This window comes from Arachis stenosperma, chromosome 10 (genome assembly GCF_014773155.1).
Source record: "Arachis stenosperma cultivar V10309 chromosome 10, arast.V10309.gnm1.PFL2, whole genome shotgun sequence".
NCBI classification, from domain to species: domain Eukaryota; kingdom Viridiplantae; phylum Streptophyta; class Magnoliopsida; order Fabales; family Fabaceae; genus Arachis; species Arachis stenosperma.
The window spans coordinates 119,179,135-119,191,672 of NC_080386.1; positions in this window are offsets into that span (position 1 = coordinate 119,179,135).

Below are 12,538 nucleotides of genomic sequence, written 5' to 3' on the forward strand. Positions count from 1 at the left end.
TATCTTGGAAGGATGCAAATTGGTTCTTATATCTTAAATTAGTCCTCTTCCCTCGTCTCATTAATCAAAACCGGTAGCTACTCCCTCCTCCGCCATGAACACCGCCGACCATTGGCGTTTTCTCCCTTTGTTTTCCAATTCTTCGGCAAGACTTTATTAAGATTTTATTTGGTTGAAAGAATAAAAAACGGATATAAAAGATAGAAGAAAAAAAAGCTTGAGTAAATTTTTATTTTTGTTAAATATGTTTTAATGAAAAAAAATATATATAATATTATAAAAAAAATAATTTTATTTTTATATAATACAAAAGAAAATTATATATTTTTTATATATAAATTTTTATAAATATAAATATAAATTATTATTAATTAAGTATTTGTTTAAAATAATAATATTTACAAATATTACTATTAGAATATAGTAAGATGATGAATATTACTGTTAGAATATAGTAAGATGATGACAAGGAGAGAGAGAGAGAGTGAGTTTATTAAAAAAATGTACGGTTGAGTCCTTATATCAACTATATATGATATTTAAAAATTAAAATTAATTATTATGTATTTATATATAAATATTTTTTATTTAAATTATTTTTTATATATATTTTTATATTAAATAAGTATTTTATATTAATAATTAATTTTAATAGTTAATTTTAATATACATCTAATAATATTGTTAATTTTAATATTGGTCTATATATGGAAATAAAATATTTGGGTTCCAAAATTACGGATACAGTTTGAATACAAAAATAAAATTTTTAGAAATCTATGTAAATCGTTGATGGGGTCCCACGGTTTCTAAATACATATAAACCATGGGTGGGGTTCCACGATTTACGTTCAAAGCTTGTTTGCACAGAAATCGTGATAGGGGTTCCACGGTTTCGGTTGGCAATGAAAATGAGCATAAACCGTGGAAGGAGTCCAGCGGTTTATCCTCTGCTATGAATACGCGAAAGGGGTGCAGCGAATTTTTCATTTTGAGACACTTCCAAAACCTTAGAGAGAGAAAGTGACGTTCTAGAGAGGGGGGAAGAGGAAAAGTGTGGTGATTCAGATTTTTCTTGGGTCGGGATCATGACAGATGAACATAGTCTTTACCGTCTCAACGGCATTGCGCACATAGCCAGCAGCATCAACGAAGAGGTAATCCTGCTATCTTTTATTTATTGTATTTCATATAACAAAGAAATTTGGTATTTGGTATTTTGTTGTTAGAACGCGTAGTCTAGGATTAGGATTTTGAAGTTATATGAAAACTAAGTAGAATGATATTTCTCTTGTATTTGAGTCGTAGGGTTCAAATTATAGTGTTGTTGTTTAAGCGTTCATGTTTGAAAACTAAGTTTCAAAATTTGAACTTTTAAACATGTAAGTTTAAATTCAAGTATTATAGTCTTGGTTGTTAGGATTTTGAAACCTTAAAGAGTAAATTTTGTAAATTGAACCTAATGGTTATATTTACATTCTTAAATTTAAAAATTATAAGTTTTGTATTTTAGCTTTCTTGAACCTAAGATTTAGATTATATAATGTTACGTTTAGTATTTGCTTATTTTGAATTAAATATTTGAGTCTTATATTAAAGTCTTATTAAATTGAACTTAGAATGGTTGTTAGTGATGCAATCTCACTTGGTTTTGGATATTTATCTCACATGTTACAGTCTAGTAGGTGCATCACTAGTGTCTGGAGGCAACAGAACATGCCTCTGCATGATAGGATTTTACCGTATCTGGAGAGAGCAGGTTTGTACCACCTGGCGAGGCTCAACACGAGGTGGTTCTGGTTGGATGAGCCCTTCGTCAGCGCATTTATTGAGAGATAGCGTCTTGAGACGCACACCTTTCACATGCCATTCGGGGATTGCATTATCACACTGCAGGATGTCGTATACCAACTAGGATTGCCGGTGGATGGTTTACCTGTATCCGGGTTCCTTACAGATTTCGAGAAGCTGATGGAGGATGGCAGATCCATTTGGGAGTGGTTTGAGGAACTATTTGACGAGCTTCTCCCGCCGAATAAGGTGAAACAGTTTACGGTCCACTTCACCTGGTTCCACGAGAGATTCAGGGTGCTGCCGTAGGATGCTACTGAGAATACTGTATGGATATATGCATGGGCATATATTATGATGCTGCTATCCACTCAGTTGTTCGGTGATAAGAGTGGAAACCGGGTTCATGTTCAGTGGTTGCCATTTGTGGCGAGACTTGATGAGATGTACAGTTACAGTTGGGCTTCTGTAGCACTACCTGGCTATATCGATGTATGTGCCGGGTTGCCAATAGAAATGTGACGAACTTAGTCGGCCCGCTCTAGTTACTGCAATCGTGGATTTTCTGGCGGTTCCCTAGTCTCAGACCGTGTGGATTAGACGATTTTTCTTTTCTGTTGGCTTCCAGGTATCGATATACGGGCAGTTAGCATTTCAATTTTCATTTTTTAGGTTCAAGTTATTAACTTAGTTGTTATCAGTTTATATATTCATATAACACTATCTTCGTTCAGGTGGGCCACGTATTTACCAACATCCAACCGCAAGGAGGAGAGCGTTATCCCGTGTCGGCTTGCATTGGACTGCTTAGGTGATCGAGATGTAAGTTGTGTTTATTGTTTCAAATTTTATCTCCTTTTTTCCTAGATGATAAGTATTTAATGGACTAACGGATCATGCTGTAAACATTTGCAGATTGTTTGGGAGCCTTATGCTGCACTCGACATGCTGGCCGTTGTTCATCCAGAGATTCTAGCCGAGGAGCATAGTCGGTTATGGTGCGCATGTACTAGTCTGGTTTACTTCGCTGTCATTGAGTGGCACCAGGTGGATAGGGTGTTGCCACAACTCGGTGGCGTTTAGCACGTGCCTGAGACGGCATCAAATATTGACTGGCTTCATGCCAAGGACGGTAGGGGTGGGGATAGGTGGTTTCCGACCTACTATCAGGTGTGGCATCTGAGTTGGCAAAACAGAGTTGACGCTGTTTTGAGTGTTCCCCATGCGCCTCTGCGGTCTGTCCTCGGATAAAAAAAAGCTCTGCCAGCCTCCCATATGTGGACTTCACTAGTGCACTAACCAGCAGATTTTGTGTCCCTTTCAATACAAAGTTTACACACTCAGATATATTCGTGGTCATGTGGCCAAACTGTCAGCCTCCATCCTAGTGTTGGGTCCACTTATCATACTCCAATTGGTTGGCCCAATCACACATGGCCGGATTCTCAGTCCTTATAATATCAAACAAATAGTCAAACTCTGCCTCAGTCTTGGAGTACGCTGCATTCACTAGCAGCCGCCTCGCATCCTGACCCTTGAAACTGAGGGCAAAGTTAGCGGCAACATGTCGAATGCAATACGCTCGATATGCATGAGGCGGTAGCCATGAACTGTCAGTTGCCTCCAGTGTAGCCTTAATGCCATTGTGCCTATCAGAAATCACCAGAATGCCTTCTTGTGGGGTCACATGTTGACGCAAGTGGGATAAGAAAAAAGTCCAAGACTCGGCATTCTCTCCTTCCACGAATGCAAAGGCAACGGACAAGATATTCGAGTTTCCATCTTGCACGATTGCCAGGAGCAAAGTCCCGCCATACTTCCCATACAGATGAGTCCCGTCGATACTAACTAGTGGCTTGCAATGCCTAAATGCCTCAATGCATGGAGAGAATGTCCAGAAAAGACGATGAAAGTACCTCGTAGACTCATCAACCTGATCACCAACACGTACCGGAGAGGTCTTCAACAATGCCACGGTTTCGTCCATCGTGGCTTGTACCCCTAGGATCCAGCGTAGCAACTCGGCATATGACTCTTCCCAATCCCCGTATATCTGTGCAATTGCCTTCTATTTTTTCATCCACACCTTCCTATAACTAGGCCTGAATCCATAGGTTTTCTCAGTAGCTTCTTATACCGCTGCATCTGCCCTAACCATTGGAAAGATCCTGCACAAATGATATGGTGATCAAGCTGTCGGTCGTCGCTCAAAATCGAAGTGGCCAAACAAGTGTGAGGTCTATTGTACCTTCTAACCTCCCAATTACCCTTACGCTGTCGAAGTGTGATGCGAACCAACCACGTGCAGCCATTCCCAAACTCCTTGCATCTCCCATGAAACTTCAGATGATCTGACTCCATCACCCGATATTGAACTCCACGATGGATGCTATAATCCTTAACACTCAACACAACTTCCTTCTTAGTCTGGAAAGATTAGCCAATCTGAAATTCTCCAGAAGGATTTTCCTCGTGTAACCCCTGGCCTCCGGAGGTGGGATCTATGTTCGGCTGCTAGCCGATTGCTTCATAGTTTGATGTTGAGAAATATGGCAGTTGTTGTCCTGAACCATAACTGGATGGCCCCCGACATGCTGGTGGTGTCCTGGGAGTATCTTCCTCACTGTCTCCCAATATGTGATTTGGCTCATCGTCTGGATCATCCTCTCGCATCGCAATCTCAACATGATCCGGCTCACCCTCACCAAAAAGTGTAGGAATCAAACCAGGTGACCTAGCTGCCGCTGGTGGAACGGATGGAGGTTTAGCCAATAGACCACCAGCTGCAACGACAGGTATCGAAGTTGATGCACCCCCACCGTCATCGACTGAGGATTTGGCGCGGATACACCAGAACTGTCAAAACCATCTTCCAACTTGGCATACAGCTCGTGTATTCTCACCTCCAAAAAACTGAGTCGACAATGAAACAAAACCTCCATGTCTTCGTCTGACCCTATCACAAATGTTTTATACTGCACACCAGTTGAAACAACCGCAATCGGAATCTTGTAGAACACCTTCTTCACCCACTTGGACCCATATAACCCTGCCTTTTGCAATATGCTCATCTTTAGTTCTGAAAAAGTATTTGTCATACGGATAAAAACACTGACCGGTTCTTTATTAGTGAACTTAACGTTGTGCCTTTTGTTTTTTTTTTTTCAGAGCAGTAGACTAGGACCAAAAAACTCTCCTCACTCATTTATAAAGATGTGAACATGACTCTTTACATCACACCACTTCTCCTTGGTGGGTATTTATAGGCGAAATAGGTCCAGGCATAAACCGCTGAACCCCTGTCATGGTATATGCCTAATTGCACACTCCACAGAAACCGCGGGACCCCTACCACGATTTCTGGCCTAATTTTGTTTTAACGTAATCCGCTGGAGGGGTGCAGCGGTTTACGTGCATTTGGAATCATGGGACCCCTCCCGTAGTTTACATAGATTATTAGAAAGTTGTATTTTGGTATCTATTTTGCAAAAGTTGTATTTTGGTAATATTGAAACTCAAATATTTTATTTTGGTAGATTGTCCTAATATATATATATATATATATATATATATATATATATATATATATATAATATAAGTGAGTTTTGTGGTTAGGAGTGTTCACGGGTCAGATTGGTTTGAATTTGGAGTGAAATTAGAACTAACCCAAAACAAACCGATTAAGAACATTCGATTTGCTACCATTTTAACTATGCACTTAAATTAAATCCACTTTATTCGATTTTTGAACAGCAACGTTTTCACCTAATTTGAATCTATTGGATTCGATTTATATAGAAATGTACTTTAAGACTTTGACGTTGCATTTTTTGGTTTGAGACATTCAGGTAATATTGGTATGCATTTGGTTTAATGAGGTGAATTGCCCTTATCAAATTATTTCTATTATTTATGCACTATTTTTCTCTTCTAGTAATTATCTATTGATAAATATTGAATTAATAATTCTATTTATCATACTTCAATGTGTTTATTTTTAAACTATTTGTTTAAAAGAGTGAAAAAATATGAAATCAATATTTTCATGGATCATAGAAAATACGAAGTAATCAATATTTATCAAAATTATATTTATTATATCATACATTTTCTTCTTATTACAAATAAAAATATAATATTAAAAACTAGGAGTAGCTAAATTTAAACGGTATTTAAAGACTTAACTCTTATTCGATGCATAATATTTTAGACTAAATATGATAAAAATTTGAATTTTCAAGATTTTATACGCTTCTAATATTATGTTAATAGATACATAAATCATCTCATAATAAGTAGAAAACTTTACGTATATAAATACAGCAGCTTGTAACCTTCATGGGGCGGGTTGGGTGCAATAGTTTTCTTTTTGCTGTAGATCTTAATGCGCCATGATTGGCTCCATTGTTATTATATATTAAGATAAAATCTTTTTTTTTTGACAAAATAATGAGTTCTCTTATTCTTTCTCTTTTTTTGTCTCTCTTTTTTTACCTACCATATATCTCTTATATGTTGTCACAGCTCAAAATAAGTCATGACTGATGCTCAAGAAAATAGTCCCCTAACAAGTCTAACAGATTCGAATATAAGATAAATAAGAAGGTTGCAAATATTTTTGATAAATTTACACTTTCTAGAATGAATAAGTATATATTTTAAACACAAATAAAATAAATAAATATGGATGGATCCTGCCTGTGACATATAGAGCAGATGACATCTAAGAACTCAACAAAGAATATATACCCATTACAGATCATTACTCTTGAATAGAAAGGCTCACATAATCAAATATTTATTCTTGAAAAATATTTTTAGAAAAACAGAGTGAATTTTGTAATTCAGTAACTAGATAGTATATCTATAATTTACATGAGACTATATAAACATTATTATACAAATAATTTTAGTTAGAAAATAATAATTTATATGAATAAGTGAATCAATAAGGGAATTCTCATACAAAAATCAAATCAAAAGTCTACACTAAGACGGCTCCACCTCTATGGGTAGCCTTTCCTATTGTGTGTCCTAACAGAATAACAGATCTATTGTATAGACTACATGTTAGGCTAGCAACACCCCTGCTAGCTGGAGTCTGAGTTAGATGTATCTAAGTTAACGTCATAACCGTCGTTAGCTACAGTTTTCTAATATGAGCCTCTCAAACCAATTCAAAACATATAATTTCAAATACAACAAATCTTTGATCTTTCAAATATATAAGGTATCGAATCAAATCAAATCAAATAATCTTTTCTCATCATAAATCTTTTTCAATCATACTTTTTCAATTAAAAAAATTCAAACATATTTTATAATTTTAAAGTAAGTACCAACAAATACTCCAATGCTTCAAAAATAGATATGCAAGTAAAATCAAACATTTTGAAATAATGCAAAACCTTATAAAAAATATATATGGTCTCATGTATAGTTCCTAAAGTATAAACTTCACAAAAATAAATTATTCAATTCTACTAAATCAATTATTCTAATCAATTTAAAATCGTTCAAGGCAAATATAGTGAGTATAATTTAAATATCATAATAGATATATGTCAAAATAATTATAAATGTACAATCAAATCATTATAAATGTAAAGCCTACTTGTAACACTCTACCATACAAAATTTTACGCTTAAGTCGTAAAGTAGAAGTGATGTGGTATTACGACCTCTAAAATTATATATATGTATATGGTGCAGTCTATGGTAGCAATGAATGTTTGGTGGCAACAATGACTAACTTCATTGAACCAATATGTGACTGACACGTGAATATATAGAGCTCTATTGACTTTTGTTTTGAAATTGCTAATTACTGTCAATTAGGTAACACACGGCAAATAAATTTTGTTTGATAGAACCCAACTCAGCAACCCGAAACAACATCTCCAACCAAAATGCCAATCCGGTTCTTCTTCTCCCTTCGAATGATTCCTAAGCGCTGCCCTGGCTTGGTAAGGATACCCTGAGGTTGTGCATGGAGCTTCGTTGTGTTCTAGTTCTATAACCTCTGCCAAGCCTTTCGAAAGGTGCCACTGTTGTGACGAAAATCTCCTAGTCACTTCCGTGGTGATCGCCTTTACACTTCTCTGTCGATTTCATCTGCCACTACTTGGAGCATGATTCCCGAGTTTTTCGTCCAGCTTCCATCTCCGCTCTCTGACCGCCATGTTTCTTTGCTGCCATAGATTCCAAGTTTGCTAATTGCCTGGTGTAACTTGGATGAGGTTGTTCATAGAGCTTCGCCACCATCTCCTTCTTGAATTCCCTTCTCTTTAGCCGAACGTCATCATTGTTGTCCCATAGATCTACTTCCTCCGCGATGCCCTCCTTGCCACTCCTCTAACGATTCTCTTTTCTTGTTGTTTGTAGGTTGTTGTGCTCCAGCCGTTATTATTGGAGAAGATGCCAAAGACATTCATACCTCTCACAAACCTAGTTTAACACTCCATACACACATTCCACTTGTCAATTTCCCATTCTCCGGTCAATGTATAGTTATTGGTAGTCACCAAAGACATGGCCACCAAAGAATAGGTGAGGAGCCTTAAAGAATAGGTGAAACAAAAATCATAAAATTAAAAGCGTTATATTGAAAGAATGTAGTATGTGAGGAGCCTTAAAGAATACGTGAAACAAAAATCATAAAATTAAAAGCGCAACGCTCAGGAATATCATTGTCAAGGTTATTTTGCACCAAATTATCATAACCTGGGAAACAATAATATCTTTGGTTGATTTGCCATTGGGTATGTTCATCCTATAAAAGATAATATAGACTCCAAAGAATTAAAACTTAGACTCCAAAGCCAATTAAGGCTCATTCATTTTTAAATTAATTATATTTTATTTAACTATAAATTTTATTAAATATATATAAATTAAAAAGATAAACAAAAAAATTTTATTAATCATAATTTATTTTTTTATAATTATATGATATCTATTAATATTATTTTTTTAATAAATATCTGTAGTATAATAATACAATAAATATAAAATAATTAATAAAATATTAAAATTTAAAAATAATAATTATTTTTTTCAAGACAAGATAAAAGTACTTATAATAACGAAAAAATAATTAAAATTTATATAATTGTTTAATTAAAGCATATTAATTGGTTCGATCAGTGACTCAACGGTTAAATTACTGACTCAGTAATTTAATGTCTTGATTCAATTATGATAATTATAATATTTTATTTCAATAATTGATTTTAGTATTTACCTAGCATATCATGATTGTGGTGATATAAATACATTAATTTGTTAGAGAAATCCTGTAAAACCCGGTTAATTAACGGCTAATTAACCCATAAATGAGAATTTATTTTAGAAAGCCTAAAATGTGATTTTTATGGCTAAATGTGATAGAGGAGACTGAGACGAAAATTTCGGTACCAATTTTATAGAATTCGGACCAAGATTGGATCGAACGGGCCAAACCGGGCCAACCGGACCCAAAGTGGGCCCTTGGCCCAACATAACTAAACCAAAATCCTAGTTTTCAGCATTCTCTCTCCTCACTAAACACACTCACATGCTGAAAATGGAGGCCATGGAGGGAAGAACTCTCTCTCAAGTTCCTTCTCTCACTTGATCTTCAAACCACCATAATTTTTGATCTAGAGCTCCGATTGCCGCTCCGTTTGCGGCCACGCGTTCACCGCGGAGAGCTCTACAAAACCCATACAATTAATCTTGAGGTAAGCCACGTGTTTCTGTTCGAAATTTCAGCCCTTATTTTCGAGTTTCATGGGTAAAATGTTGAGATTTTGGGTTCTTTGATGTTATAGGACCCAACTCTCTTGAAGGAGAAGGTTAATCTTGTCTCCTTGGACCTTGGGTGTGGTAAGACTCTCAACCCTAGTGTAATTTATGATTTTATGATGTTTGGGTTTTGAGATGTTGTGTATGGATATGATGGTTGTGGCTTAGGTTGTGTATGTGTGGATATTGGAGCTTGATTGGTGACTTTGAAAAGCTTGGAAAGGGTTTGGTGGTGAAAAATCTGTTCTTGGAGGTGTGGAGGCCTTGAGAGCTTGTGAATAAGTGGTTTGGAAGTGCTCCGGGGGAGCTTGGGAGAATCGGCTAAGGTATGGTTTCGGTTTCCCGTATCTAATATGTAATGTGGTAGGAAATACTTAGGCTAGAGGCCCTAAGATAGGCATTGAATTGTTGATGTTGTTGAATGATTGAGATATATGATGTGGTCATATATGTGATGATGATTATTGATGCCTTGGTGGTATGATGTATGAGAAATATGCATGTTGTGATATATGCTTGATGATTGGTTATGGTTGAATTGTGGGTTGAACCATGTTGATGGTGAGTATGATGTTGATTGTGTACAATAATGATTTATTGGAATTGGTGTTGTTGAGAATTGGCATGAGGAATAGTATATGATATGTCAATGTGTTTGAGTTTGAGCCACTTGGGTGAAGTGGGGTAAAATGATGAGATAGTAATTTTGGTAATTTGTGGTAATGTGTCAATGTGTGAGTTGAGGAGGCTTGATGTTGAATTTGATATATTTTGATTGATTTCAAAGAAAAGGGATGAACTTGGCATGTTTTGATTGGTTTTGAAAAGAGTTGGAAATGGCTTGTTTTGAAATTGGCACTTTGTGGTTTTGTATGAAAATATGGTTTTTGGGCACACTTTGACGGGACATAACTTGGACTACGGATCTCCGTTTTGTACCAAATCTGTTTAGAAATGAAATTGGATCCGGGATGTCCATGCCGTTCAAAGAACGGGTGAAAACGATTTAAAATGAGGAAGTTATGTCCGTTGGAAGATTGGGGTTTAAATCTGTGAATTCTGCAGCTTTTAACTTAGAAAATTTTTAGCAGAATGACCCCTTGCACGTGGGCGCACCTGGCGCGTACGCGCCGATCTTCCAGAAAGCGCCATCCACGCGTGCGCGTGATGTGCGCGGGAGCGCCGATTGTGCTGCACCCAATGCCCAGCCATTTTCCAGAGAGTTATGCCAGAACTGTGCCAGTGTTGTGCCTGGGGCACGAGAACACCCGCGCGTACGCGTGGTTGGCGCGTGCGCGTCGATTGGCAAATCTTTAATCCACGCGTTAGCGTGCATGACGCTTGCGTGTCGATGAGTTTTTGAGGCCATCCACGCGTGCGCGTGGAGTGCGCGTACACGTGGCCCTGTTTTCATCCCAAAGTTGATTTTTGAGTTTTAAAAGCCAAATCTCATACTTCTAAGCCTCCGATCTCACTATTTATGTCTTAAATCATTATGATATACCTAGCATGAGAAGAAGGGCTAGTGAATGTGGTAACTTGCGAGTGAAGCAAGGGGAAATATGTATGATCATTGAGGATCAAAGATGATTATGTGAGATGCGGAGAATGGCGGTGGAGGTGCTTGTTATGCCATGGGCCGAAGGGCCGTAAATGTTAATGAATTGGCTGGTTATGGATTTAACCGTGAGCCGGATGGCTAGATTATTGCCGTGTGACGGCGGAGCCATGTTTATGGCTAAGTATAAATGCATATATGCTGTTGAATGAATTGTGAATGTTCGCACTTCCACCATCGGAGATGAGGGTTTCCCTGGGTAGTAGCAGTGGCTAGCCACCACGTGCTCCAGGTTGAGACTCGAAGCTCTGTTAACCCTATGTCGTAAGTGTGGCCGGGCACTGTGAAAGGCCCGGATGAGCTCGCCCCCGAAATATTCACCAGTGAGGGTGATGGATATGAATCATGTTTATGATCAAGTTTATAACGAGTATAACTCGAGTTGGGGATGCGCGACAGAGGGACAGTCCAATGGTTAGCGACCAGGACTTGTCGGGTTGGCTCTATAACCGACAAGATGATATCATCGGCCACTAGGGACAGGCATTCATCATATGCATACTATGTGAATTGTTTGAGATTGCCTATTTGACTGCATATTACTTGCTAATTGTCTAAATGTCTTAACTGCTCCTATTTGTATATTCTTTGTCTGATATAACTGTGTTTGCTATAATATACTCCTGCTGGTGGTTGGGAGGTTTGAAGGAATTGGAAAGGGAAGTATTAGTTAGACTGAAGAATCTTTAGTCAGATGCCCTTATATGGTTTAGCTTGTTTATAAGCTTTGAAATTATCTGGAGGAAGTTCTAGGATTGCCTTTGGCTTTCCTCTATTATTATGTATTATATATGTGGAAGCTGTTACCATGCTGGGGACCTCTGGTTCTCACCCATGCGGATTTTGTGGTTTTCAGATGCAGGACGTGAGGTTTCCTGCTGAGGCATGCTGGAGACTTCTAGATTTGCGAAGATCCTTTGTTCTCGGGACTATGTTTCGGTTTATATGTTTTGCTTAGATACTTTTATCTCCATTAAATAATACAAACTGTGATGACTCCTCTTATGGGAGATTTTGGAGAATAGGTTTTATGTATTTGTGTCCCTTTGAGTTTCCTTTGGGGTTTTCATTATTTTATCATATGTATATATTGCTATGCTCGGACCGGTTATCTTCGCAGCCGGATCTTGAGTCTTGATATTCCTGTTTTTGACACTCCTTTGTATATATATAATCTCGCGTTGGGTTATCCCTGTTCGTTACGTTAACGATCGGAGTGTTGCGCTTTTGAGTTGTGGTTTTTGTTTACCCCTTTTTCTACAAAGGCTCCTAGTTATAATCAATCATTCATACTACTATACGTACTAAATTTTTATTTTAGAGGTTGTAATACCTTGCCATCTC